The sequence below is a fragment of the Palaemon carinicauda genome, chromosome 14, assembly GCF_036898095.1.
Source record: "Palaemon carinicauda isolate YSFRI2023 chromosome 14, ASM3689809v2, whole genome shotgun sequence".
Lineage (NCBI taxonomy): Eukaryota > Metazoa > Arthropoda > Malacostraca > Decapoda > Palaemonidae > Palaemon > Palaemon carinicauda.
In genome coordinates this window covers 17,305,682-17,329,834 of record NC_090738.1, presented here as the reverse complement: position 1 = coordinate 17,329,834, position 24,153 = coordinate 17,305,682, and the positions used below count along the sequence as shown (strand labels likewise).

General features: G+C 43.0%; 1 protein-coding gene across 4 annotated transcripts in view; it reads left to right on the top strand.

Annotated features, from left to right (window-relative positions):
• LOC137653446 (uncharacterized) overlaps positions 1 to 24,153 on the top strand; it is a 245,199-nt gene that overhangs the window by 378 nt on the left and 220,668 nt on the right. The gene's annotated exons all lie outside the window — the stretch shown is intronic.

Genomic DNA, 24,153 nt, shown 5'->3' with positions numbered 1-24,153 from the left:
GATTGCTTGATTGATTTGAAGTTTTCTAGCATCATGACATCGAAGGTCATTGACACCGATATCGTTTATTATAAATAAAAATTAAAAGAATGTTCAATTAAAACCAGGGTAGTAAATGTTAGTTAATTGCTCTCATGACACGTGTGCTTTCATTAGTGACAGTTGTGCAATATTCTTTATCAATTTCTATTGTTTCATTGGATATAATTTATGCTCCAATTACAGCAATTTTTTATTCACTTTTGGAAGCTTTTTAACAGCCGATAATTACCATTTTTTTTTTTTTTTGCTGTTTTCAGCGGATTCGTTCCCGCTACCATATCGAGTGACTGCTCATAAGTAATTTCTATAATTTATTTGAAATACCCTCATGATGAATATTATAAGCACTATTACATTATGGTATATCATAGGGTATTGTTGGTTTTAACTAAATTTGTATGTTTTTTTTTTTTTACATATGTCAGATAATGCACAAGTTAAGCACAAATACATTATAGTATATCATAGGGTATTGTTGGTTTTAACTAAATTTGTTTTATTTATTTTTGGGGTGATGCACGCAAGTTAGAATCTTATGACTAAAGATTACGGAAATATTTTCCGATACATAGTTGTTCCTAACTGTTATCCTAAGGATGTACGGTACTTACTCTGCCATGTTATTTTTTCTGATATTGGTTTTGTTAAAGCATTGAATGTAAATGTCTGACCGTCCATTTTTCTTCCAAGGGTAAATTGGTCGTTTTCTTTGATTAGTGATAAAGAAATTGTCATTTGAAACAGCTTCTATGGATAACTTAAATATACTTGTCTCTCTCTAATAGCGTCATCATTATTTTTCGATTTAAATGCCATAGATTAATTCAAGAAATTAAATATTTTTACTTAACCATAAATTGCAGTTTATATTTTCTGAACTTAAGATATTTGACTATAAATCAAAGAACTATGGATGAATATTAATGATTTATTGTTGGACATTTGCTTTTCGTCGAACGAACAGTTCGTGCTGTAGCCTGGTTGGTTTTGTTTCAAGATTATTCAATTATCTGCGATTTTGGAATTCATGCGTTCAATTTCTTCAAATGTGCTTGTCAATCAGTTGACCGACTGTCATGGATTCAGTCGTGCAAACGTGCAGGGATTGTTCCTCTTCGCATTTTGACATTGGCTTTGGCATTACCATACCTTGGAACTTCGGAAGTGGTAAATAGGTTTCTACGTTTACATTCAATTCTACGTAAATGTCAAGATTCCTTGTGATTTACTTTCATAATGTAAGGATTTATTTGATTTACTTTTATCATGTTGGGTTCTTTTTGAGCTTTACTTTTGAGTTTGTGACCTTGGAACTTGGAAGGAGGATCTGGTGTGCCTTGCTTCTTCGGTAGGTCCTTGACTGAGAAGGTTTGTGACCTGGGGAGTGGGGACATGCCACCAACTAATTCTGTGCCCTGGAAAGGGAAAGCCCTGGCTAGGTCTGTAAACTGGGTACTACTACAGTAGGTGGTTAAGTGGGTTTGTCAGGGTCTGTGGCCTAAATCTCGACTGTTGAATAATTGCTTTTTGTCCTGTTTTTGCCACCCAAAATCCCAGATTCTCACTTGTCCATCAGGAAGGGTAGGGGTCCATAACTGTAGAATGGCTTACAGTATTTGCAGTAGGGTCGCTCGCATGCCGCAGCTGTGTGCGTAGGGTCGCTTGCGTGCCGCGGCTGTGTACGTAGGGTCTCTCGCGTGCTGCAGCTGTGTGCGTAGGGTCGCTCGCGTGCCGTGGCTGTGTGCAGAGGTGTTTGTAGTTGCCTCTCGTTACTGGTATTTAGATTGAAACCAGTGTTGAATTCCCTATTTTGTTGTGATCAAACCTGGTGACATGACCAATATACAACTTGGTATCATTAAAACTTTACTTGTTACTGATTATCTACATTGCCAGATGAATTACATTTGTATATTTGGTATAGGCTCCTAGATTACAGTTCTTAGTATTATATATTAATAATTGTGCACATTTTACATACACTGCAGTATTGTGGTAGTTTTGGAGGTTGCTCTAAAGTAGAGGTATTTTGTGAACTCACGTTAACTACATTACACGTAAAAGATAGAAATGTAAGGCCACTGCTTTGCATGTGTTATTGCCCCACACATCCATGGCTTGATTCATTCCTATGGTAATGTTAAACTTATGTTGAGGTTAAAGGTTTTTGTCCCCTGGATCAAGAGCACACACACACACTGGCTGTAAGTGTATTTCTCTTGCCAGCTTTTGACTCTTGTTTGATCTAGGTCCCATTCTTCTGTAACACTCATATATTCCACACATACTGTACTTAACCTACATTTGGTATTATGGGGAATGCGCACTCCTGAGTTTGGCATAGTTGCCCAATTTCTTAAACCTGGTTCTAGTTACTCATAGAATGTCGTCAACTTGAGCAGGCAGTATCACGATGCGCTCCCCAAAGTTGGGTATAGTTGCCCAATTTCTTAAACCTGGTTCTAGTTACTCATAGAATGTCACATCAACTTGAGCAGGCATACTACTGTTATCCAATAATTGATCTATTATTCATCTAATCATTTTCCATATATTTGCATTTAATCAAATTGGTCATTAGACTACCTGTAATCTTTTTCCTTATATTGGTTGTTGCATGTTAATTTACTTTTTCATGAGCCGACGATCCTCTTCATTTACACAAGTCGAGTTACTACAAAATGAAATACACAAGTAATATATAACACCCAACTGCGTATATCACCTATAGAATATGGCTAATCTGAAGACACTAAACGTCTGCAAAATGGAACTTAAGATTAGGTTATACTGTATATTTAATGTATACAGTATGATATTGTAATTATAACTTACAGAATGTGAGACATGTCCGAAATAGGACCTGTCTAATGCTAAAGTAGGGGGGGGGGGGAGGTTAGTGGTAGATGGTCTGATAGTCTTAGGCTTGTTAAGTCACATTTTTCTCATACCAAATAGAGATATGGTCAGAAAATATGACCTTATTTTTTCTGCATTTAAATGTTTTTGTTCCTAGTGGTGAAAGTTGGGTAAAGATATAAAAAGGTGCAAAAAATGGTTGGTAGAAAATGACACTTGAGTGTATTTTGTGGTGTATTGAAAGTTTATGGTTCTTGGTAGGATTTTTTTTTTTTTGGGGGGGGGGGTTAACTACCATAACTATCAAGTTATGGTTTTGTGGTCGGGTGTCATCAATAACATTCAAAACATTGGAAGTTATACAATATAGGGTACCAATCTAATTATGTATTTAAATGACCTTTTAAAACATTTCTTTCCGACAATAATCATAAAACCCTACATTATATAAAACGGATTTTGAGCAAAGCGAAAAATCTATTTTTGGGTGAGATAGCCATGTCGTCCTGATAGAAGGTTCGTTTAGGTAGTTTTCTAAGGGCTATTTGTTACAGTGATACTCCCAGAGAATTAACCGAAGGTCTCCAGAATTCTTAACTCCTGGGGCAATTTATCCATATTGAAAAATTTAAGGATATCGCGTAATATCAGGACGTATTTTTGATACGACACATAGCAATCTTCACCCCGAATAGATCTAACTCTGAGGGGGAAGTGGCGAAAGAAGGGGGTGCCGATATAAGTACCCAGTGGACCTCCTATCCGCACTACTACCGGCCGCCATTCCTTTAATTGTGTTTAAGCAGGAATACCCATAGAGTAGTTTCGGGTGGGGTCAGCAAAAGGGTGGTCCATCAGGACGACATGGCTCTAACCCAAAAATAGATTTTTCGCTTTGCTCAAAATCTGTTTTTAGGGCTCAGCCATGTCATCCTGATGGAAGATCACCAGAGAATTAACTTGAAAGTACTATATCTGTGGGTTTGTATAAGTGCCTTCTACCTTGAATGTGGTCCTGATCTGGTCTCTTAGACCTGTATATGACATTACTGTTATGTCATTTCCACTAAGCTTGGAACTGGCTTAGGGCTTCCTGCCCCCTGCAGGAAAAGTGTCGACATTGACAATAAGGATTCAAGGCCTTATTTTCCGTAGGGACGGAAGGTAACACTTAAGAGATTACCTTTCACATACAGTACCTTGGTAATCTGTACTGATTTCAAGTTAGGCCCTTCTAGGGTTTAATTAAAACTAATATGCTTTATTAGTCTGTAACAGAGATAGCAGCAACAAGACTCAAATACATCAAGTATTTCTACCTTGCAACTAGATTATCAAATGTAGTTACAATAGGGTATGAATTTGATCCAGCATTGCAAACACATCAGGGTCCATATTTTCTCTTAACGAAAAAATATGTAATTTCATCGAAATGATGCCACTCAATGGAGATGTGAAACCAAATCTGACAGACTTGTACAGATTTTGGGAATGCATGAACACTGTGAAGCAACGTTCACTCGGCACTGGTGCTATTGGTCACATATGCACCTATATGGAACAGTATGTTAATCATTGTTGTGATTTGCACTCGAGGGTAGATGCCCCCCTGCACCTGATGTGCACTGGAAAGTCCCAAAGCAGTTCACTGTTCATCACAGCGCTAGACGATAGGTTTTATAACGCTACCCGCTGCCACCACGTTTATTTCTCATGTACTTGCTTCGTATAGTGTTTGTAAGAGAGACTGGATGATCTCCACCCAGTGTATGAGCAGTCTTCTAAAGCCCTTGTTTTGGAAGAAGTTCAACGGAGAAGCAACTTAACTTGGATCGTAACCTGCGGGTGTACTGTCAGGATCCGCTCTGCGAATAAGGTAGGTGAACTTTGCTCTGTTGTCTTAGGGGTAGGTTTGATCCTGAGGTTTTTGCCTCTTTATGAGCTGTCCTCCCTTGAAGTCTGAGGTTCTTCGGAGATAGACCTTAAGACACACTACTGGGCACAGAGAGGTATCTTCCTTCTGTGGACAGATTCTCCAAGGACCCCACCTCTTGGATAGCTCGTTCTTGGCAAGAAAAGCAGGATCAGGAAAAAGGTTGTTCTCCTGACTAGGAAATTAATTTGGCCTTTTCTAGATAAGGCCACCACTATTTCACTAACTCTAGCCCCTGAGGCTATGACTAACAGAAAAATAACTTAGATCCTTTAGAGTACAATTCTCATTGTTTAGATTCGCAGCATGGTGCGAGACTTGTCCATAGACCACGTGATGGGCTTTGGAGGGGTTGCTGGCTTGAGTCTATTAGATCCTCTAGAGTACAATTCTCATTTAGATTCGAAGCATGGTGCAAGACTGTCCAAAGACCACATGATGGGCTTTGGAGGGGTTGCTGGCTTGAGTCTAGCGCATGCTTTTAGGATATTATTAAAGATTTCACTCGAGAGGTCCACTCCAAAGGTGTACAGAAGTGGTTTAGCCAGGGCTGACTCACACGAGGTAATCGTAGTGGAAGCCAGGCCTTGTTCGAGTAGGAATATGAAGAAAACTTGACCGAAAACTATCGATATTTGTCAGTTCCTTTGATTTCACAAAGGACACCTTTCCTCCCTGATGATCCCTATTTTTAGTCGAACTCGACTTGTGCTCTTCGATGAAGTCAACTTTATCCTTAGAGATTCTAAACCTTTCCTTCGCCGCTAGGGCGAGAAAATAGTGAGATGTAGGTTGTTGGTTCTCAAGGATGAAGCACAAGCAGTCGACTTCTTGACCAGATTGGATAATGCTGGGTCCGGCAGAGGGAAGGGCTTCAGTTTCAGTTCTAGAACTAGAGGGAACCAGTTGCTTTTGGGCCGCTACTGCTGCTGTCCTTCTGAAGGACCTTAGCTTGTCAAGGACTCTTAGCAGGAGGATGGATGGTGGAAACAGGTAAATGTGGTTCCACTTGTTCCGTTCGAGGGATGTGATGTCCATCACCTCTGCTTGAGGGTCCATCTAAGGGGCTACATAACGAGGTAGTTTCTTGTTATCGCTCATTGTGAAGAGGTCGGTTTGCAGTTCTGGGACTTTTTTCAAGGTGAAGGAGAATGGGTCTGCGTTTAGGGAACATTCTGTCTGTGGGCTTTAACCTGTATAGAGCATCCGCTGTCACGTTGCTGAACCCTTGTAGGTGAACTGCTGATAGGTGCCATCTCTTCCTTATCGGTGGTAGGTGGCTAATATCACATGTCCTATGTGAGATGATCTCAAGTCTTGTCTATTTAGACTGTTACTATCCCTTTGTTGTTCAGGGCCAATCTGCTGTGGATTGTCCTGCAAGGGGATAGTCTCTTTAACGTCAGGTAAACTGTCAGAGCTTCTTGAACGTCGATATGAAAGGTTTTGAACTGGTACGACCAATTCTTTTGCACTTATCTCTCGTGAGAATGGCCACCTTATCCTTTTGAGACCTGTCTTGAGCACTGGGTCTGTCACTGCCGCAAACTGGAGAGAGTGCGATACTCTTTCCTGTTGGCATAATGAAATTCTCTTGTGACTGATTAATCTCTTGACAGGTCCCTTTATCTCTCTCCTTCTTGAATAGAATGGAAAGATGATGTGACTTAAAGTCCCACTGGATTCCTAGCCATTGGAACTTTTGAGTTGAGGAGGGAGAGACTTCTTGTGATTGATGTTGAAGCCCAGGTGTTCCAGAGACTGGATCACTTGTTGGCTACCTGCAAACAAGTAGTCTTGGATGCTGCTCATACTGGGCAATCGTCTAGATATGCTAGTAATTGAACTCCTTCGGAGTTTAGCTGCTAGATGATTGTGTCTGCCGGCTTCGAACATCCTTGGGGCTGTATTCAGTCCGAAAGACATTGCTCTGAAGAACCACTTCTTACATAGCATGAATCGTAGGTAGGAGGAGAAAGGGCGGCCCAATAGAAGATGCCAGTGAGCATCTGTTGGTTTATTGAGGGTGTTTGCTCCTTTTTATGAATCCTAGGTAGGAGGAGAAAGGGCGGCTCAATAGAAGATGCCAGTGAGCATCTGTTGGATCTATTGCCAGTGAGCATCTGTTGGATCTATTGAGGGTGTTTGCTCCTTTTTGGTAGAAGGGTCTTTGTGTGTTGCCAAGTAAAAATCCGAAACTTGTTCTCCTCGAACTTGAGTGGAGACAAGTCTAGAATGACAATGAGTTTCTTTCTTGGGAACACAAAACAGCCTTCCCTGGAATTTGGACTTCGTTTTCCATCTTACCATCTTGTTCAAGAGCTCTGAGGTATATTCTTCTCGCGAGGGGGTTGTGTGTTAAAAGAATTTTGGAAAACGGGGTGGAATTCTGTTCCATTTCCACCGGAGTCCATTTGTTAATAGGCTGTGGGCCCAGTGATCAAAGGTCCCGCGATCCCAACAGTGACAAGGTCTGCCTCCTACCTGGAACCCCTCTTTGGGTGTCGGGTCCTGTGGATTTGTTTTCGTGACCATGTTCTACTCAGCCCCGGAAGGATTTATCTCCTGGTGAACATCTCTTAAGGCCATTTCCTTTGTGACTTAAGGTGAAAGGAAGTAGATTGCCTCACAACGTTGGGGTTAAAGATTGGCGACTGTCACCAGTTGAGGGACCATCTGGAAAGTGGTCTGAGGCTTCGTGGTCGTAGTCATGGCAGAAAGTTGTGCAGATCTGCTGATCCTCTTTGAGCTCATGCCCCACTTTTGGAGAAGGTTCCCGTTTTCTGTGGTTGCTGTGGCTATGATCTCTTGGACCAGTTCCTTTGGGAAAAAAGTCTTTACCCCAGATGCTCGAGGTCATCTGTTTCCTTGGTTCGTGTCTTATGGTTGCCGAGGTCAAAACGAACTCTCTGCAGGCACTCCTCGCTCTGAGGAAAGCACAAGTCTTTCACAAGGGTACCCATGGACTTAGCTAGGAAAATTATCCTTTCTGGGGCATTCTGTAGACCTGCACTCATTTCCAGGAAGTTCTGATGAGAAAGGGAGGCCGCTAGTCTCTTTAGTCTCCTGTTCCCTCATCAGGGTTTGAGAGGCACACCACTACCTTTCGCCCGAAAGGAAGAGGAGCTTGACGGGGCTCCTCAAACCCCTCTCAAGGCAGGGGAGGACGCGATCAGGGTGGGAAACCCTCAGGACCATCTAAGCAATGAGATGCTCCAGGTAGGAAGGAGATCGTTGGACCTTCGATCCCTGGGCCCACAGCCTAATAAAAAATGGACTAGGATGGAAATGGAACATCTCCAACTTCATTTCCTTAGTTCTTCCAACACTCCACCCCCTTACTGGAAGAATATACCTTAGAACTCTTGAACAAGAAGGTTATAAAGAAAGCAGTCCATCAAATTCCAGGAAGGCTGTTCTTTGTTTCCAAGGAGGACTCGAACAAACTCAGTCATTCTAGACTTGTGGCCACTCAAAAAAATTCATTGAGAACAAAAAGTTCAGGATGTTAACCCTTCAACACATCAGGACTCTGTTACCAAAAGGGGCGTACAGTCCCAATAGACCTAGCAGATGCTTACTGGCACCTTCCAGTCAGTCGCCCCCTCTCCTACCTAGGATTCAAGTTACAGAAAACAGTGTCTTCAGACCCATGCCCTTTGGACTAAACATAGCCCCAAGGATCTTCATGAAACTTGCGGATACACTTACAAAAACTACGCCTAGAAGGCGTTCAGGTAGCAGCATACCTGGACGACTGGCTGGTGTGGGCAGCATCCAAGAAAGTGATCCAGTTCCTGGAACATCTGAGATTCAAGATCAACTAAAAGAAGTCTCTCCTCTCTCCAGTTCAGGAGTTCCACCAAAGAAAAGGAGAGAGATTGCGGGTTCTGTCAAGAGACAACTGAAATCCGACAGGATCTCAAGATGCCAACAGGAAAGAGTACTGGGCTCTCTCCAGTTTGCAGCAGTAACAGACCCAGCACTAAAAGCACAGCTGAAAGATGCGTCAGGAGTCAGGAGAAGATATGCATCAAGCGCTCGAAGAGATCTACAGAGACCAGTACCGACCTTGGTACAATCACTATACAAGCCGTGGTATAAGGTCTAGAGCTTAACAAGGACCGTTCCCTTACAACCGCTTCCCCCATCGGTGACCATCCACAAGGATGGGGAGGTCACTCCCATCAAAGGAAAGCCCAAGGGACCTGGTCATTCCTGTTCAAGACGTTTTAAATCAATATTCTGGAGGCCATGGCAGTCCTCTTGACGCTGAAGAAGCTATCCCCTCACATATCAGCCCACATCAGGCTGGTCTTGGATAGCGAAGTGATAGTGAGATGTCTGAACCGACAAGGCTCGATCGCCCCACATCAATCATATGATGTTAGCCATCTTTCGTTTAGCAAAAAAGAGATGGCACTTATTGGCAGTTAACCTACATGGGTTCCGCAATGTGACGGCGGATGCTCTATCCAGGCTAAAGCAGATAGTCAGAATGGTCCCTAGATGCAGACTCATTCTCCTTCATCTTGGAAAAAGTCCCAGAACTGCAGATCAATCTCTTCGCGATGAGCGACAAAAAGGAACTACCTCGATACTTAGCCCCACACGAGGACCCTCTGGCAGAGGCGACGGACGCCATGTCCCTCGATTGGAACAGATGGACCCGGATCTACCTGTTTCCTCCAACGAATCTCCTGCTGAAGGTCCTCAACAAGCTGAGATCCTTCAAGGGAACTGCAGCAGTAGTGTCCCCCAAGTGGCCCAAGAGCAATTGGTTCCCTCTGGTAATGGAACTAAAGCTGAGGCTGATCCCTCTACCGAACCAAGCTTTATCCCAATTGGTTCAGAAATAGACTGACTTTGCTTCATCACAGAACCCAAAACCATCATCTCATGATTTTCTCGCCTCAGCAGTCAAGAAAAATTTGGGATCTCGAAAGACAGTATAGACTTTCTAGAAGAATACAATTAGTCAACCAGAAGACGATATGAATCATCTGGGAAGAAGTGGGTTGCTTTTGTTAAAGCAAGAAACCCAAAAGAAATCTCAATAGACTTCTGTCTGTCCTCCTTCATCCACCTTCACTAACAAGGCTTGGCTGCCACTACAATAACTACGTGTAAGTCGGCTTTGACTAGACCTCTAATATACGCCTTCCAGGTGGACCTGGCGAATGAAATCAACAAGATTCCCAAGGCCTGCGCTAGACTTAAACCAGCAGCCCCTCCGAAGCCCATTTCATGGTCTCTGGACAGTCTTAATTTATGCTTCAACCTTGAACAATGAAGGTTACTCTCTAAAGGATTTAACACAGTGATATTTTTGTTCGCTATAGCCTCGGTCTAGTGAGTGAAATAGTAGCCCTATCAAGAGACGAGGGCCATATTCAGTTCACAGAAGTGGGAGAACTGAATCTCTTTTCTGATCCTACATTTCTTGCCAAAATCAAGCTACCCACCAAAAGGTGGGGTCCCTAGAGAATCTTCCCTCTAAAGGAAGATGTCTCACTATGTCCAGTAGTGTGTCTAAAGGTCTATCTTCGAAGAACTTCAGACCTCAGGGGAGGACAGCAATTTAAAAGCAAAACCTCAAGATAAACTTATCCCTAAAACAACTGAGGGCGAAGCTCAACTACTTCATTCGCATTGCGGATCCTGATAGCACACCCGCAGGTCATGATCCGAGAAAGATTGCTTCCTCACTGAACTTTTTTCAGTATATGGGCTTTGAGAGACTCCACTCATACACTGGTTGGAAATCCTGCAGAGAATTCTATAAACATTATGCGAAGCAAGTGCACACCTTAAAACATTTTGTTGTGGCGGCAGGTATTGTGAAACCTGTCGTCTAGCGCGGCGATGAACAGTGAACTGTTTGGGACACTTTCAATTGGGTGAAAAGGTGTTGACACCTTGCAGTGCAATACATTTTTTATTAAGTGTCATCCTGGTGACATTAGGACTGTTCTTTATAGGTGCAGAATTATACCAATGACACCAGTGCCATGTGTACACTTGTACGCAGTGTTGATAATTATCCAACATTTACAGCGAAATTATCTTTTCTGGGCTCAATCCTGTACCGCCTAGTGAAATGCTCCTAATGCACCATTTCTAAGGAATATAACTGCTAATATGACCAGAGAAAAAATTTATAGGAATGCTAGGTTGAACTAGCTTGCTCACCTAATGGTGTCGGTATATACTGTACTGGGGCGAAATACCTGAGGTCTCGTACCATTTAGACTTCTCCTCTTCGAAATCCCTCAATAGTGAGGTGCGGTTCAACCTCCCCTGCCTCGCAGATCAGTACTACTAACTCTACCCACGCTTGCCCAACACTCCTTTATAGCACCTGTTGTTATCAAGTCCGTGTTTTTTCTCGTGTTTACCCTTGGATTTATCATTATTTTATCATTGATGGCCGATTCCCAAGATACCCCATCGAAGTTAAGTACTTTATCCATGAGTTTAAGCGTGATTGGGCAGTGTAGCCTTTGTTTTTATTAATTGAGAAGTGTTCATATATGAACGGCGTCCCCGTTCTTACCGTTCATAGTTCGGCTCTGCCCTTTTTCGCTAGTTCGTCAGTCATTAATATTTGTTCGAACTTTTAGGAGTTTTTTCCTTACATTCAGATAGTACACCGATTATATGCTTTCATCTAGCATTATTTTTGTTATCCTATGATATCAGTGTTTGCGTTTCATCAAGGCGTAGGTTATGTTGGTATGCCTACGTTCGTGCAGGTTGGTAGATAGTGTCACCATTGAGATTGTTTCGCTAGTTCTAGGAGCAATTAAAGACGACAGTCTCTCTTATTGTTATTAAACCTTTTAGTTTTATTATGCTCCACCTAGTTTTACATTTGGTTCGAGTGGGACCCTCGCGTATCTTTGTTTTTACTGTTCGATCTACCGCTTCAGTACCAGGTTGGTACCCCAGCTTTCCATCTGCGGATGGCGTCATGCTTCCTCCCTTACCACTCGCCCGAGTCCCTCCTCGTCATATTATTTCTGCATGCCTAGCCTTACTTACGTGATTTCGCTTTTAATTCATTAATTATTTTTATGTATTTGTGCATTGATATTGTATTTATTGCTTTACTCTGTTATGATCATATTTTTGGGATTTTCATGTCATGTTGAGGGGATCTCCAGTTGGTAGCCCTCTGTCTACCACCACCCGCACTGGTGATTCCCCGGTACCATACCCCCCCCCACAGGTTGGGGAGGCTATTCCATCCCCCCCCCTCCTGTGTACACCCTTCCTCTCACTCGATGGTTGTTGGTTATGACATACGGGTCAAGTATGCTTGTTCCTCAGTCTTCCCTCAACGTTCCGACATATTGAGGACTGAGTGTACCCACGGGGTGTGACTGTCTCATTCATACCGGGCGGTTTTTCGTCTCCCCCCTCCCGTCGCCCCGATTGGCCATCGGTCGGGGGAGGGGGAGGGCCGGGACCACCGGGGACTATCACACGTGATTAGTCTGTATTCCTACACCTTCTTGGTGTAACCTTTGCTTTTAGCTATGGTTGTTAGAATGAGCACTTCTAATTAGGAGTGTCCCCACCTACAGTACCTCCTGCTATTATTGTCCGCATAGGACTTATTAATATCTCATACTGTATCATTATATATTATATTCTACATGGATCATTACCTTCGTCCCGGTACCTCCGGTAGGGTAGTGGGGGTTCCATTGGCTCCCCCCGCGCTCGCCCGTTGTACCCTCCCGTCATCAGACATCGGAGCCTCCGGGCTCTTAACTACAGGATCTGTTGACACTGACACAGTTTTTGATTCCCAACCTCCCTCCGGGAGCCCTATTCAATTACAGACATTAGTTTTAGATCATAATTGGAGTTCTTTATTTATATTTTAAGGATGTATCTTAAGTTTACTTTAAGTTACTTTAAGTTTACTTTTCCAGCCCTGTTCCCCGGCCCCTGGGGCCCCGGAACTAGTTATGATTATCATTATTCATCACTGTTTTTTGCATCCTTTTTCATCCCCGGCCCTGCCGGGTTGCTCTTGGAATAGTCTCAGTTCTCTGCATGTTTAGTCTAAGGCTATACATTTTATTTTATTGGCAGGTCCCGGACCATCCAGGACCCCTTATAGAGAACTAGTAGATGCTCATAGACTATTCCTTTTACAGGTGGTCCGCTGCCGGATGACAGCCTGCGCGGCTGTCCTTCAACAACCTTGCGGACATGCGGTCTGTCGGTCCCACGCTGACTGTGGGATTCAGATGGACGATATTGTTGTATGGCACCCTGATAACTGCCTTGTCTGTTATGACCTTATCTCCACCCCCTCTTCAGATTTGGTGAGCCTCTTTCAATTGTTTTTGTATTTACATCCCTTTGCCTTCTGTAATGAATCTTCGGTTTCATTCATCAGTTTGTCCCTCGGGTATGCTAACCTTATCCCCGTCCTTTCAGATTTCCCAGGCGGCTAAGACCTCAGCAAGAACCACTTTGAAAGTGTGGGTAGGCAGCTTCGCCCGTAACGTTAAGGCCAAGAAGCCCTACGTCCTCTCCGAAGATTATTGTAATCTTATCTACCCAAACGCAAAATCTTCGGCAGCAGTGCCTTAGGAAGTGGCGGCCCCTATAATTGCCGACATTGCAGAAACTGTGGAACTCAATCTCGTTCAGGATGCGACAACCCGGACCCCATTGAAGACAATGTTGCGGCTCTGAACTTAGAGATAGAGCCCATGGTTTTAGACAAATCGGATAATGGTAAGGTGGTAGGTGAGGCAGGTGGGTCTGGCGCTAAGACCTCTCTTCTTAGCCCCTCTATTTCTTCAACTTCTAATAATTCTTCCTTTTTAGGTTTTGAAGGGAACCGCGAATCCTCTCCGAGATCGCACCCGGTTTCTCCCAAGGTCAAATCTCGGAAGAGACCTTTAGTGAGGACTCGTAAGAATCCCACACTACCTAGATCATCCAAGCCCAAGAAGGCTCCCCTCCCCAGAGCCCCTAGTGGATCGGCTAGCACCGCCCCTATGTCTCAGGACCCGGGAGTGCAGTCATCCCCCTTAGTTACCACGACCAACCTTGACCCGGTGGCTCTCACCAATATGATGACGAGGGTCGTTTCAGAGCAGATTAGCTCTATGCTTTCTGCCGTCACCAGGAGACTTAGACAACCTGGAAGGAGGACTGCCTCAACAACAGCAGTTCCTCATCCCGGATGCCTCAAAACTCCCGCCTTTCACGAAGAACCCGTGGAAAATGGCTCTCCACTGTCCTTTCACGGACGGTATATTAACCATTGAGGGTTTTGGGACCCGGCCCATAGAAGATTTTGAGTTCTTCCCTCCCGGCCTTCAATTCCCTTTCCCCGGCTTCGCCCGGCTTACGGAAGAGGCTCTTGTCCGGCTAGATAAGGTCCCTAAAGAGACCGTTATCTTTCCGAAGGAACAGGCTCAGTCTGTCTGGGTTAGAACCTTAAACGAGTGGGGTTGTACAAACACCATGCTGACCCCCCACAAGAGTACTTACACCATGTTTCTTGTGGACGAACAGACCCCCACACCTTGCGTCACCAAAATGGTTGAATTAGCCCTTCAGGCAGTGGCCGAAGATAACCTTTGCCACAACTCCAGGAGACAGATCCTACATCTCTTCTGCTCCCATCAGATAATGAATGTTGGCTTAACATCCAATCAACATTCACTTCTGGTAAGCTATCCGCTGACTGTGCATAGACGCAATTCAGCGAACGCCTCCCAAGACTACCTGAAACCTTAATCTGACTCGAGTTAGTCCCGGTCTAGGTTTAGCCGGAGCCTCAACGTCTCGACTATGGCGGAGATGTTTTCTCTTACCTATGACGAGGAACACGCCTTTAAGGTTATGACTAAAGCCACCCTGCAATCTTTGCTAGCAGATTGCTATGACTTCTTGGTGTCCAGAAGACGTTGCCGTAGGCATGTCTTATCTGAAGCTACTATCCGCCATGAGCCGAATAAGCTCATTAAAGCCTCTGCTTGGAGTCCGGACCTGTTCCCGGAGGACATGATCAACTCGGTATTGAGCAAAGCTGCCAGAGTAAACCAGAGCCTTAAGGTCCGTTGGGGCCTCACTCCCAAACGGAAGTTCGAACAATCGAGCATTCACTCCCGGGGCAGGAAGAGGCTACGCCCTTATAGCTCTACTCAATTCCGCCAACCTCTTCAAGTAGTCCAGTCGGTCCCGGTCACTCAGGGCATCCAGCCCTCTACCTCCAAGTCTCAGCCCCAAGAGGAGTATGTCCTCGTCCCTGAAAGCCAAGTGGCCTCGTTCGTTTACCTCTCCTGTTTATAACCCGGTCTATGAGTCCCGGGTTTCCTCCCAAGGATACCAACGAGGCAAGGGCCCCGGTTCGAGAGATTCTTTTCAGAACAGAGGCAAAGGGAGATATTTCTCCCGTGGAAAAGGGTCACGTGGTGGCCGAGTCGGTAAAACCTACAACTACTGAAGATCTTCAGGTAGGAGGGAGACTTTATGCGTTCCGGAGTCGCTGGAGGTTCAGTCCTTGGGCCTTCAGCATAATCTCCAAGGGCCTGGGGTGGAATTGGATAGAAGGGCCTCCTCCACCGAACAAATTTCATCAACCCTCGACACCGGACCTACTTCTGTTTACCCAAGATCATCTTCGCAAGAACGCTATCAAGGAAACGAAACATCTGAAGTTTCAAGGTCGCTTATTCAGCGTTCCGAAGAAAGACTCCGACAGCCGGAGGGTCATCCTCGATCTGTCCCGACTAAACTTATCCATTCAATGCGACAGGTTTCACATGCTTACCGTCTCGCAGGTGCGAACCTTGCTTCCCCGTGGGGCCGTCACCACCTCCATCGATCTTACCGATGCTTACTATCACGTTCCAATAGCGAGACACTTCCGCCCATTCCTAGGATTCAGACTGGACAACAAGGCTTACACGTTCAAAGTGATGCCTTTCGGGCTCAACATCGCGCCCAGAGTCTTCACGAAAGGCGGAATCGGTCATTCAGGAACTCCGATCCCACGGAATCCAAGTCGTCGCATACCTGGACGATTGGCTAATCTGGTCAGACAACGTCGAGGATTGTCTCGAGGCAACAAACAAGGTGATCCAGTACCTTCAGTTTCTGGGATTCCAAATAAACTTCAGAAAGTCTCGTCTGACACCAGAGACCAGATTTCAGTGGCTGGGATTACGGTGGGACCTACATTCTCACACTGTCTCCCCAGGTCCAAGAGGATAGAGATTGCGAAAAATACCAAATGCTTTCTCGGGGAAAAGATAACTTCCAGAAGGAACCAGAAGATTCTAGGGTCCCTGCAATACGCTTCAGTGACAGACCACCTCCTGAAAGTGAAACTGAAAGACATCAACCGGGTTTGGCGCTCCAGAGCAAACAACAAATGTCGAGACAAGAAGACACGCCTTCCTCCCATTCTTCGGAAGAGGCTTCTCCCATGGACAACCGCCAAGAGCCTATCAAAGTCAGTTCTGTTGCAGTACCCCCCTCCAAGGATAGTCATCCACACGGATGCCTCCCTATCAGGTTGGGGAGGCTATTCCCAACACAGGAAGGTTCAGGGCCTTTGGTCCACAATGTTCCAACAATTCCACATAAACGTCCTGGAGGCCATGGCGGTCTTACTAACTTTGAAACGTCTTTCCCCGGCCAAGAAACATCTGAGGATAGTCCTCGACAACGAAGTCATAGTCCGTTGTCTAAACAGAGGGGGCTCCAAGTCAGGTCCCATCAATCATGTGATGGTAGCAATCTTCTCCCTGGCGGCCTCAAACCAATGGCACCTATCAGCCGTCCATCTGGCTGGAGTTCGGAACGTTGTGGCAGACGCACTCTCCAGGACGACACCGTTGGAGTCAGAATGGTCACTAGATCGCAAATCCTTTCAATGGATCCTCTCCCAAGTGCCGGATCTCCAGGTAGATCTCTTCGCAACGGAGTCCAACCACAAACTGAAATGTTATGTGGCCCCCAACCTGGACCCTCGGGCTTACGCCACGGATGCCATGTCTCTCGACTGGAACACCTGGGAAAGGATTTACCTTTTCCCACCGGTGAACCTACTGATGAAGGTGCTGGACAAACTTCGAACCTTCAAAGGTCAGGTAGCCCTGGTGGCCCCCAATTGGCCCAAGAGCAATTGGTTTCCTCTTTTACTGGAGCTGAATCTCCACCCTCACCAGATTCCCAACCCGACTTTGACCCAGATAGTACAAACGTGCACTGTATTCGCTTCCTCAAACATTCGGAACACCCTAACTTTATGGACTTCATGAAGTTTGCGGCACACAAAGGGGCTAACATAGACCCCCAGAATACTTTATTCTTAGAATCTGACAAGAGAGACTCCACTCTTCGTCAGTATGACTCAGCGGTCAAAAAACTAGCAAAGTTTTTGAAGGATTCTAATACTGTCTTTATGACACCTAACCTAACAGTAACCTTTTTTAGAGCCTTGTTTGAGTCGGGCTTAGCAGCTAACACTATTACTACCATCAAGTCTGCCTTGAAGATTTTCCTAATCGGCTTTAATATAGATCTAACGGATTCATTGCTAGCTTCGATCCCAAGAGCCTGTGCCAGACTGAGACCATCTTCTCGTCCTAGCTCGATTTCCTGGTTTCTCAATGATGTTCTTAAACTAGCGTCAGAAACCATCAACGATTCATGTGAGTATATCCCTCTACTCAGAAAAACTTTCTTGTGAGTTTAGCATCTGGCGTCAGGATTTCGGAATTAGCTGCCTTATCAAGAGACCCAGGCCACATTGAGTTCCTTCCGTCAGGAGAGGTCCTCCTCTCCCCAGACAAGGTCTTCTTGGCCAAAAATGAAGACCCTCAGAATAGATGGTCCTCCTGGAAAAATATCCCTCTCCCTCAGGATCCCTCCCTATGCCCGGTTACCACTCTAAAGTCCTTTCTATCAAGGACTTCCTATAAAACCTCGGGACCCTTGTTCATCAGAGAGCGGGGAGGGACTAACTTTGAAAGGGATCAGACAACAGATCTTGTATTTCATTAAACAGGCTAATCCAGAGTCTTTTCCTCATGTCCACGACATTCGGGCGGTAGCGACCTTAATAAATTTTTTCCATCACATGAACTTTACAGATCTCTAAATATACCGGATGGAAATCCCCCTCAGTGTTCAAGCGGCACAATCTTAAACACCTAGAGGCCCTTCAACTCGCTACCTGAGCCGCAGGGAGCGTGGTATCCCCTGGACAAATTCCTTCCTAACTAATTCCTGAATCCGATATCTTATCTTCCACCTTCTTCCTCTTACCTGCCTCACAGTTCCTACCTGAGTTCGGTTTGTTATATCACACCCATGGGGGTTCCCATTTTGTAACATTGCTTAATTTATTATCATTGATCAATTTACTTTTACCATACGAACTGTATTTCTTTAGTGTCCAAGTTTATATAGTATGTTCCAGTATTTGACCTTAGTTGGTTTTATTTCAAGTTTACTGTTAATTTGTCTTCCCTTACTGGGATATTATACCTTATCATGCTGATGTTATTAAAGACGACCGTCTTTTACGTTAACTCTTGATTAAACCACTACAGTATTTATGTTGATTTTATTCGTTCCTTTATAGTTAATGAAGTTTGGGTTCATTTCTCTGGTCCCTCTTAATGAGAGAATGCCTTGATGAAGTCATTGAGCTTCAGCACGGCGTTTCATTCCCGTGCTGAATCTTGGTGACGGGCAAGAGGGCTCTCGAACTTGGGGAAATTGCTCCCCCAGTTCGAATCTAAATTTCTCTTTCATCTTTTTCTAACTCTTTATATGGCTTCAACCTTCTCCTAATATTATAAACTTACCTTCATGTTGCTGTCCCAACCCTATGAGTAAAATTTCCCATATGTATGTGTATATATTTACATATATATGTGTTTATTATTTTTTTTTCTCTTTTTATGGCATGGATGTTTCTACATCTATTATTGCCACTTGGGCGGATGTTTCTACATCCGGTATTGCTGCCTGCTTTGATGAATGGGAAAGGTGTCACGGTTGGGAGGTGTTTGTGCTCAAAGCTATATGTGAGAGTATTGGATGATCTCAGCCATCCCGAAGATGGTTTGGACCTTTTTGGCGGAACTATTCTCAAGTGTTGGGTCTTCGGAATCCAGGGGGATCCAACGCTTGGGGTAGGACTCTCGGCTTTTGGCCGGAAGCCCGTCATTACAGATATGGGGAGGATGATTCCATAGTTTCTTGGTCTCGGTCCTAACAGGCGGGTTCAGCTTACACCTGTGCCTCTATATCTGTTTTGATGCTATCCTTCGGGTAGGGTATGGAGTGGACCATCTGGGAAGTATACTCTCACTGTGCCGGTAGTGGAGAGTGTAAATCTCCTTCCCAACATGTGATGCCTTAATGTTCTCAAGCAGGTAAATCAAACTTCAAAAAATCACTCTTCTCTCTTCTTTTTTTATGATGGAATCTTGTGAAAATGACCCCACCTCCCCTGGATATGCTGACTCGCCCCCGGCACTGTTGACGACCTCTGGCAATTCATTTAAAGAAAACTCCGTTGACGACGTAGGAACTAAAAAGGACTATTCTTTAAACACTCGGAAAAAGGGTAATTTGGGCAACACAGGAAAACTGAAAGTCCTGCACGTTACCCAAATCCCTTTAGAAGCTAATTATGATGTGCTACATAAAATATTTGAGTGTTACGGATCAATAAAAGAAATTAGAATGAAACTTCAAGATGATAATTGGGAATCTTGGTTATCATTTAATTGTCACGAGGAAGCATTTAATGCAAGCTGTAACATTGTTGATATTAAAGTAGGTAATATGAATGTTAAGGGTGCTCTGTGTGATGGGGCACCTAAAGATCTGGATGTCTACAGACCAGCAGACTGGGCTGATAAAGATATAGAGGCAGATATACCATCCCAAAGAAAGCCAAAACCTCCAATGTGGCTTCTTGCTCAATCTGTAGGAGGTACGGAAAATTATTTCAAGATATGCAAATTTCTTCAGAGGAAGGTAGGTACGATCGCACCTGGAGATATATCTCGATTTGGGAAGAAAAGTTTCTTGATAAAGGCCAAGTCATACACACAGTCTGTTATACTGTCTAATTTGAAGACAGTAAATGATATAAAATTGGACATCAAACCCCATCTAAACTTTAGCTATGGAAGGGGAGTGGTTTTTAATAGGGATCTGTATGAATTTACTGAAGAGGAGATATTGGCCATGTGTCCCCTATCAGTGTGGAAAGTACATAAAGTACCTGGAACATCAATGATTGTTCTTACTTTCCAGGATGCTGATGTACCTTTCCACATAGACATAGAAAACGAAAGGATCAGAGTTCAACCTTTTAAGCAGAAGCCACTGCAATGTTATAATTGCTTTAAATTTGGACATCCTTCCAAAGTTTGCAATAATGAAAAAATTTGTAATACTTGCTCCAAAATTTATCATGGGGATTGTACACTTGAGGCAAGGTGCTTAAACTGCAACTCTAATCATAAATCTAATGATAGGAGCTGCCAGTTTTATAAGTTAGAAGAGGCTGCCCTCAATAAATCAATTATTGAACATGTAAGCGTGGGGCATGCCAAGAGATTATTAAATAAATCTAATACTTATGCAAAAACATTAAAAACAGGAGAAAAAGTTCCTCGGGAATCATCTCACCCACCTACTACTGTAGGTAGTTCTCGAAAAAGGAATTCACAATCTATTGATAAAGTGCTGCATAAGACAAGAACATCTCCTCCTAAAGATTTATCATTGAGTATCAACAAAAAGACATTGCCCACCACTATCAAACCTTTGTCCCCCATTACAAAGGATAGTACTAACCTCTCCCAGGCCATATCCTTGCCTGATTTAATGGAGATTCCACCTGACACCAAGTTATCAGGTGTACCTGTAGTGGGGAAGGTACAAAAACCTGGTAACTTGCAACCTATTAATCGTAAAAGAGAGAGACCTCCATCTCTCTCACCCCCTTCCATAAGAAATACTAGAATTATGACATCAAATAAATATGATGTTTTGTCTGTTGATGTTGGCGATCAACCAGAAGACAATTTAAATAAATCAGAAATTCAAGTTGAGGTCCACCATCCCCCTCAACAAATATATAAAAAAGATACAAAGAAAAACTCCAACGTAAAACCCAACATAACAAGACCATCTCTGAAGAAACCTACAAGTAATAATGTTAGATTAAAAACTGCTAATGGGAAGACCTCACCCAAGACATCTTCCAGAAATAATCCATAGTTTTCTCCTCCATTTTGCAATGGAACTGTCAGGGTTTGAGGGCGAAATATGAAGAACTTAAGCTCCTAATTCATGAGCATTCCCCCATAATAGTATGTCTACAGGAAAGTATGCTTGATTCTAACACTCCTAGTCCTCGAGAGTATGTTAGCTATAGAACACCATATAATCAACAAGCAGGGAGCCATGGCGGAAGTCTCATGTACATTCGTCGAGATGTTCCCCAAATACCCATGTCTATACGTACAACCCTGCAGGCAGTTGTTGTACAAATTGATATAGGGAGAAAATATACAATATGCTCTCTGTACCTCCAAATGATGATATTTTATATGATGATTTAGTAGAAGTTATTCAACAACTCCCTCAACCTTTTCTCTTACTGGGAGATATGAATGGTAGACATCCTTTATGGGGTGATGTTTTGGCCAACACAAGGGGCAATATTATCTCATCAATTGTGGAGAATGAGGATGTGGGGCTCCTTAATACAGGAGAGCCCACGCACTTCCATGTTCAGACAGGTACTTTGTCATGCATTGACCTTTCAATTGCAAGCTCTAACTGCCTTCTTGATTTTGATTGGAGGACATTAGATGATTGGCATACTAGTGATCATGCACCAATCATTATAAACACCAACAAGGGTCCACCTTTGCAAAGATCGCCACGTTGGAATCTAGACAAGGCAGACTGGGTTAAATTTTCTGAGCTAAGTGAAATTGAAGGGAGAGCAGAACAGTTTGAAAGTATTGATGATGCCATAGACCTGCTGAATGGAACTCTTCATACGGCAGGAGTCAATTCAATTCCCAAAACAACAGGATTATTCAAACGACGACCAGTCCCGTGGTGGTCTTCAGAACTAACTGCACTCCACAGAGCCACAAGAAGATCTCTAACACGATTGCGTAGACTCCGAACTGATGAGAATTTAATAATGTACAGTTGCCTCAAAGTATTCCTTTACCCCTTACGCTTATGTTTTATGAAAATAGTATGGTAACACCGCAATGAAAGCCTATTTGTCTCGTAACGACGGACGTGAATGGTCGAGCTATTGGTATGCCAGTGCTCCTATTTTTATAAACACTACTGTAGACAATATATTAATGATATACGAATAATAGTTCACATTACAAGTGAAATAAGTTGCTGTTAAATACTTAGGAAAATAGTATAGTAACAGAGTAGTAATAATAGCAATGGTAAAAATCATATTCATTCCTGATTAATCAGACATCGTCAACCTTCGTTACATTCAGTTGAGGCAGGCGTTTGTTGAAATCCAACTTTAGTTCATAGTAGATATATGGGTTCTTTTTCAGAACATAATTATTTGAATGGAAATACGCTTTCGATTTATATAATCCATCAATTTATAAAGAAATGAGATCATAAACCGCAAATTTCAAGATCTATAAATATAATTTCATAAAGGCAATTATGATAGCCATTGACAGGTCATGATACGGAAGGCTTGGGGAAAAATTAATAGACAACCCGATGTATAAAGGAACAAATATATCCAGTGTATCATTCATATATATATATATTTTTAATTCGAGCCACGTCTCACCAGAGTAGCCTAGATGGAAATTTCTCTGGGCGGTAATTAAACTCGAGTCATCTGAGTAACAACACACCTTAACCACCCTGATGGTCTTTATATCATTGGTAGATATGGTTGCACACCGATAAAATCAGTACTCATATAGATGAGAGAGAGAGACTGAACTATGGTTGGTTTTATTTTGTCAATTTCGTTGGTATTATCAAACAATACTATATAGACCTTTTATAATACCTTGATAATGACAACAGGGACTCGATTAGATAAATGTTGTATAGCCATGTCATTATATAATAAGATAACTCCGATATCCTTGTGTCTTCAATACTTATTACAATACGGTGGGGGTCTGAAACAAGTTATTGACGTCAAACTAGCTGTTTCACAGATCTCGTTCAATATGTAATATTTCCCTCCACATATGACCTAACAAAACATCAAGAAGGAATCATCAGTTGCATGTTAATTTTTATGAAAATAAATTCCATGATGATCATTCTCAGAGTAGTAAGGTATAAATTCATGACGGGCAGTTCGAGAATTTATCGGTTGTCAAAAGCCCACTTGACAACGGAATTACTTTAGGGAATGTAAGTGCTTCGTAAGATATCACTTTTAATACTAAATATTCTAGATAAGATAATTAGCAATTAAAACTTGCAACTAGATGCACCATAGATGGGTAGATACATAGAGATAAAGAGATGGATTGAATTGCTTTCAGTTATCGTCAGGTTTAGAATTGTTTTTTTTTTTATTTTACATTTAACTTAAATGACTAAATTGCACCCTCAGTTGAGCTGGCCTTGGTCTTAATCGCTGGTAAAAAATAAAATACCCAAGTCTTTTATTATATAATTATGAATTTTCTTTATTAAAATCAGCTGGATTCATCGATGAATTTATAGCAAATATCTGAAAACTATATATTACAAATTTGTGATATTCAATGTTTAATCGCAATCATAACTTCGTATTAACCTTTTGTTTTAGTACTCAAGCGATACTGGTTGATTGAAGCTTATTATTTTTTTTTTTCAGTTTCCATTCTCATAACATTCCTTACATTTGTGGGCAAGGTTTAGTGAAATCACTATGGAAATAAATTATTTAATTCTAGTTATACAATGTTGAATTGTAAAAAAGAAAATAAGATCGTATTTGAAACATTAATATTTTGTCCATCCACCATTATGTGCAATAACATCTTGCAATCTGTTTTGCATTGACGAGACGTGGTTATACACAACTTGTCGGTTGCGGCGGAACAGTTCCCAATCGTTGAGAACATGCTGGAAAAGACGCTGGTGGTTACGCTCCTGACCCTGCTCCCAGCTGTTGACGATGTTCCCCCAGACATTTTCGATCGGGTTCAAGTCGCATGCTTTGCTCGGCCAGGGAAGGAGAACAATGTCGCGCTGTTCAGCAAACCATGCTCGGACAATCCTCG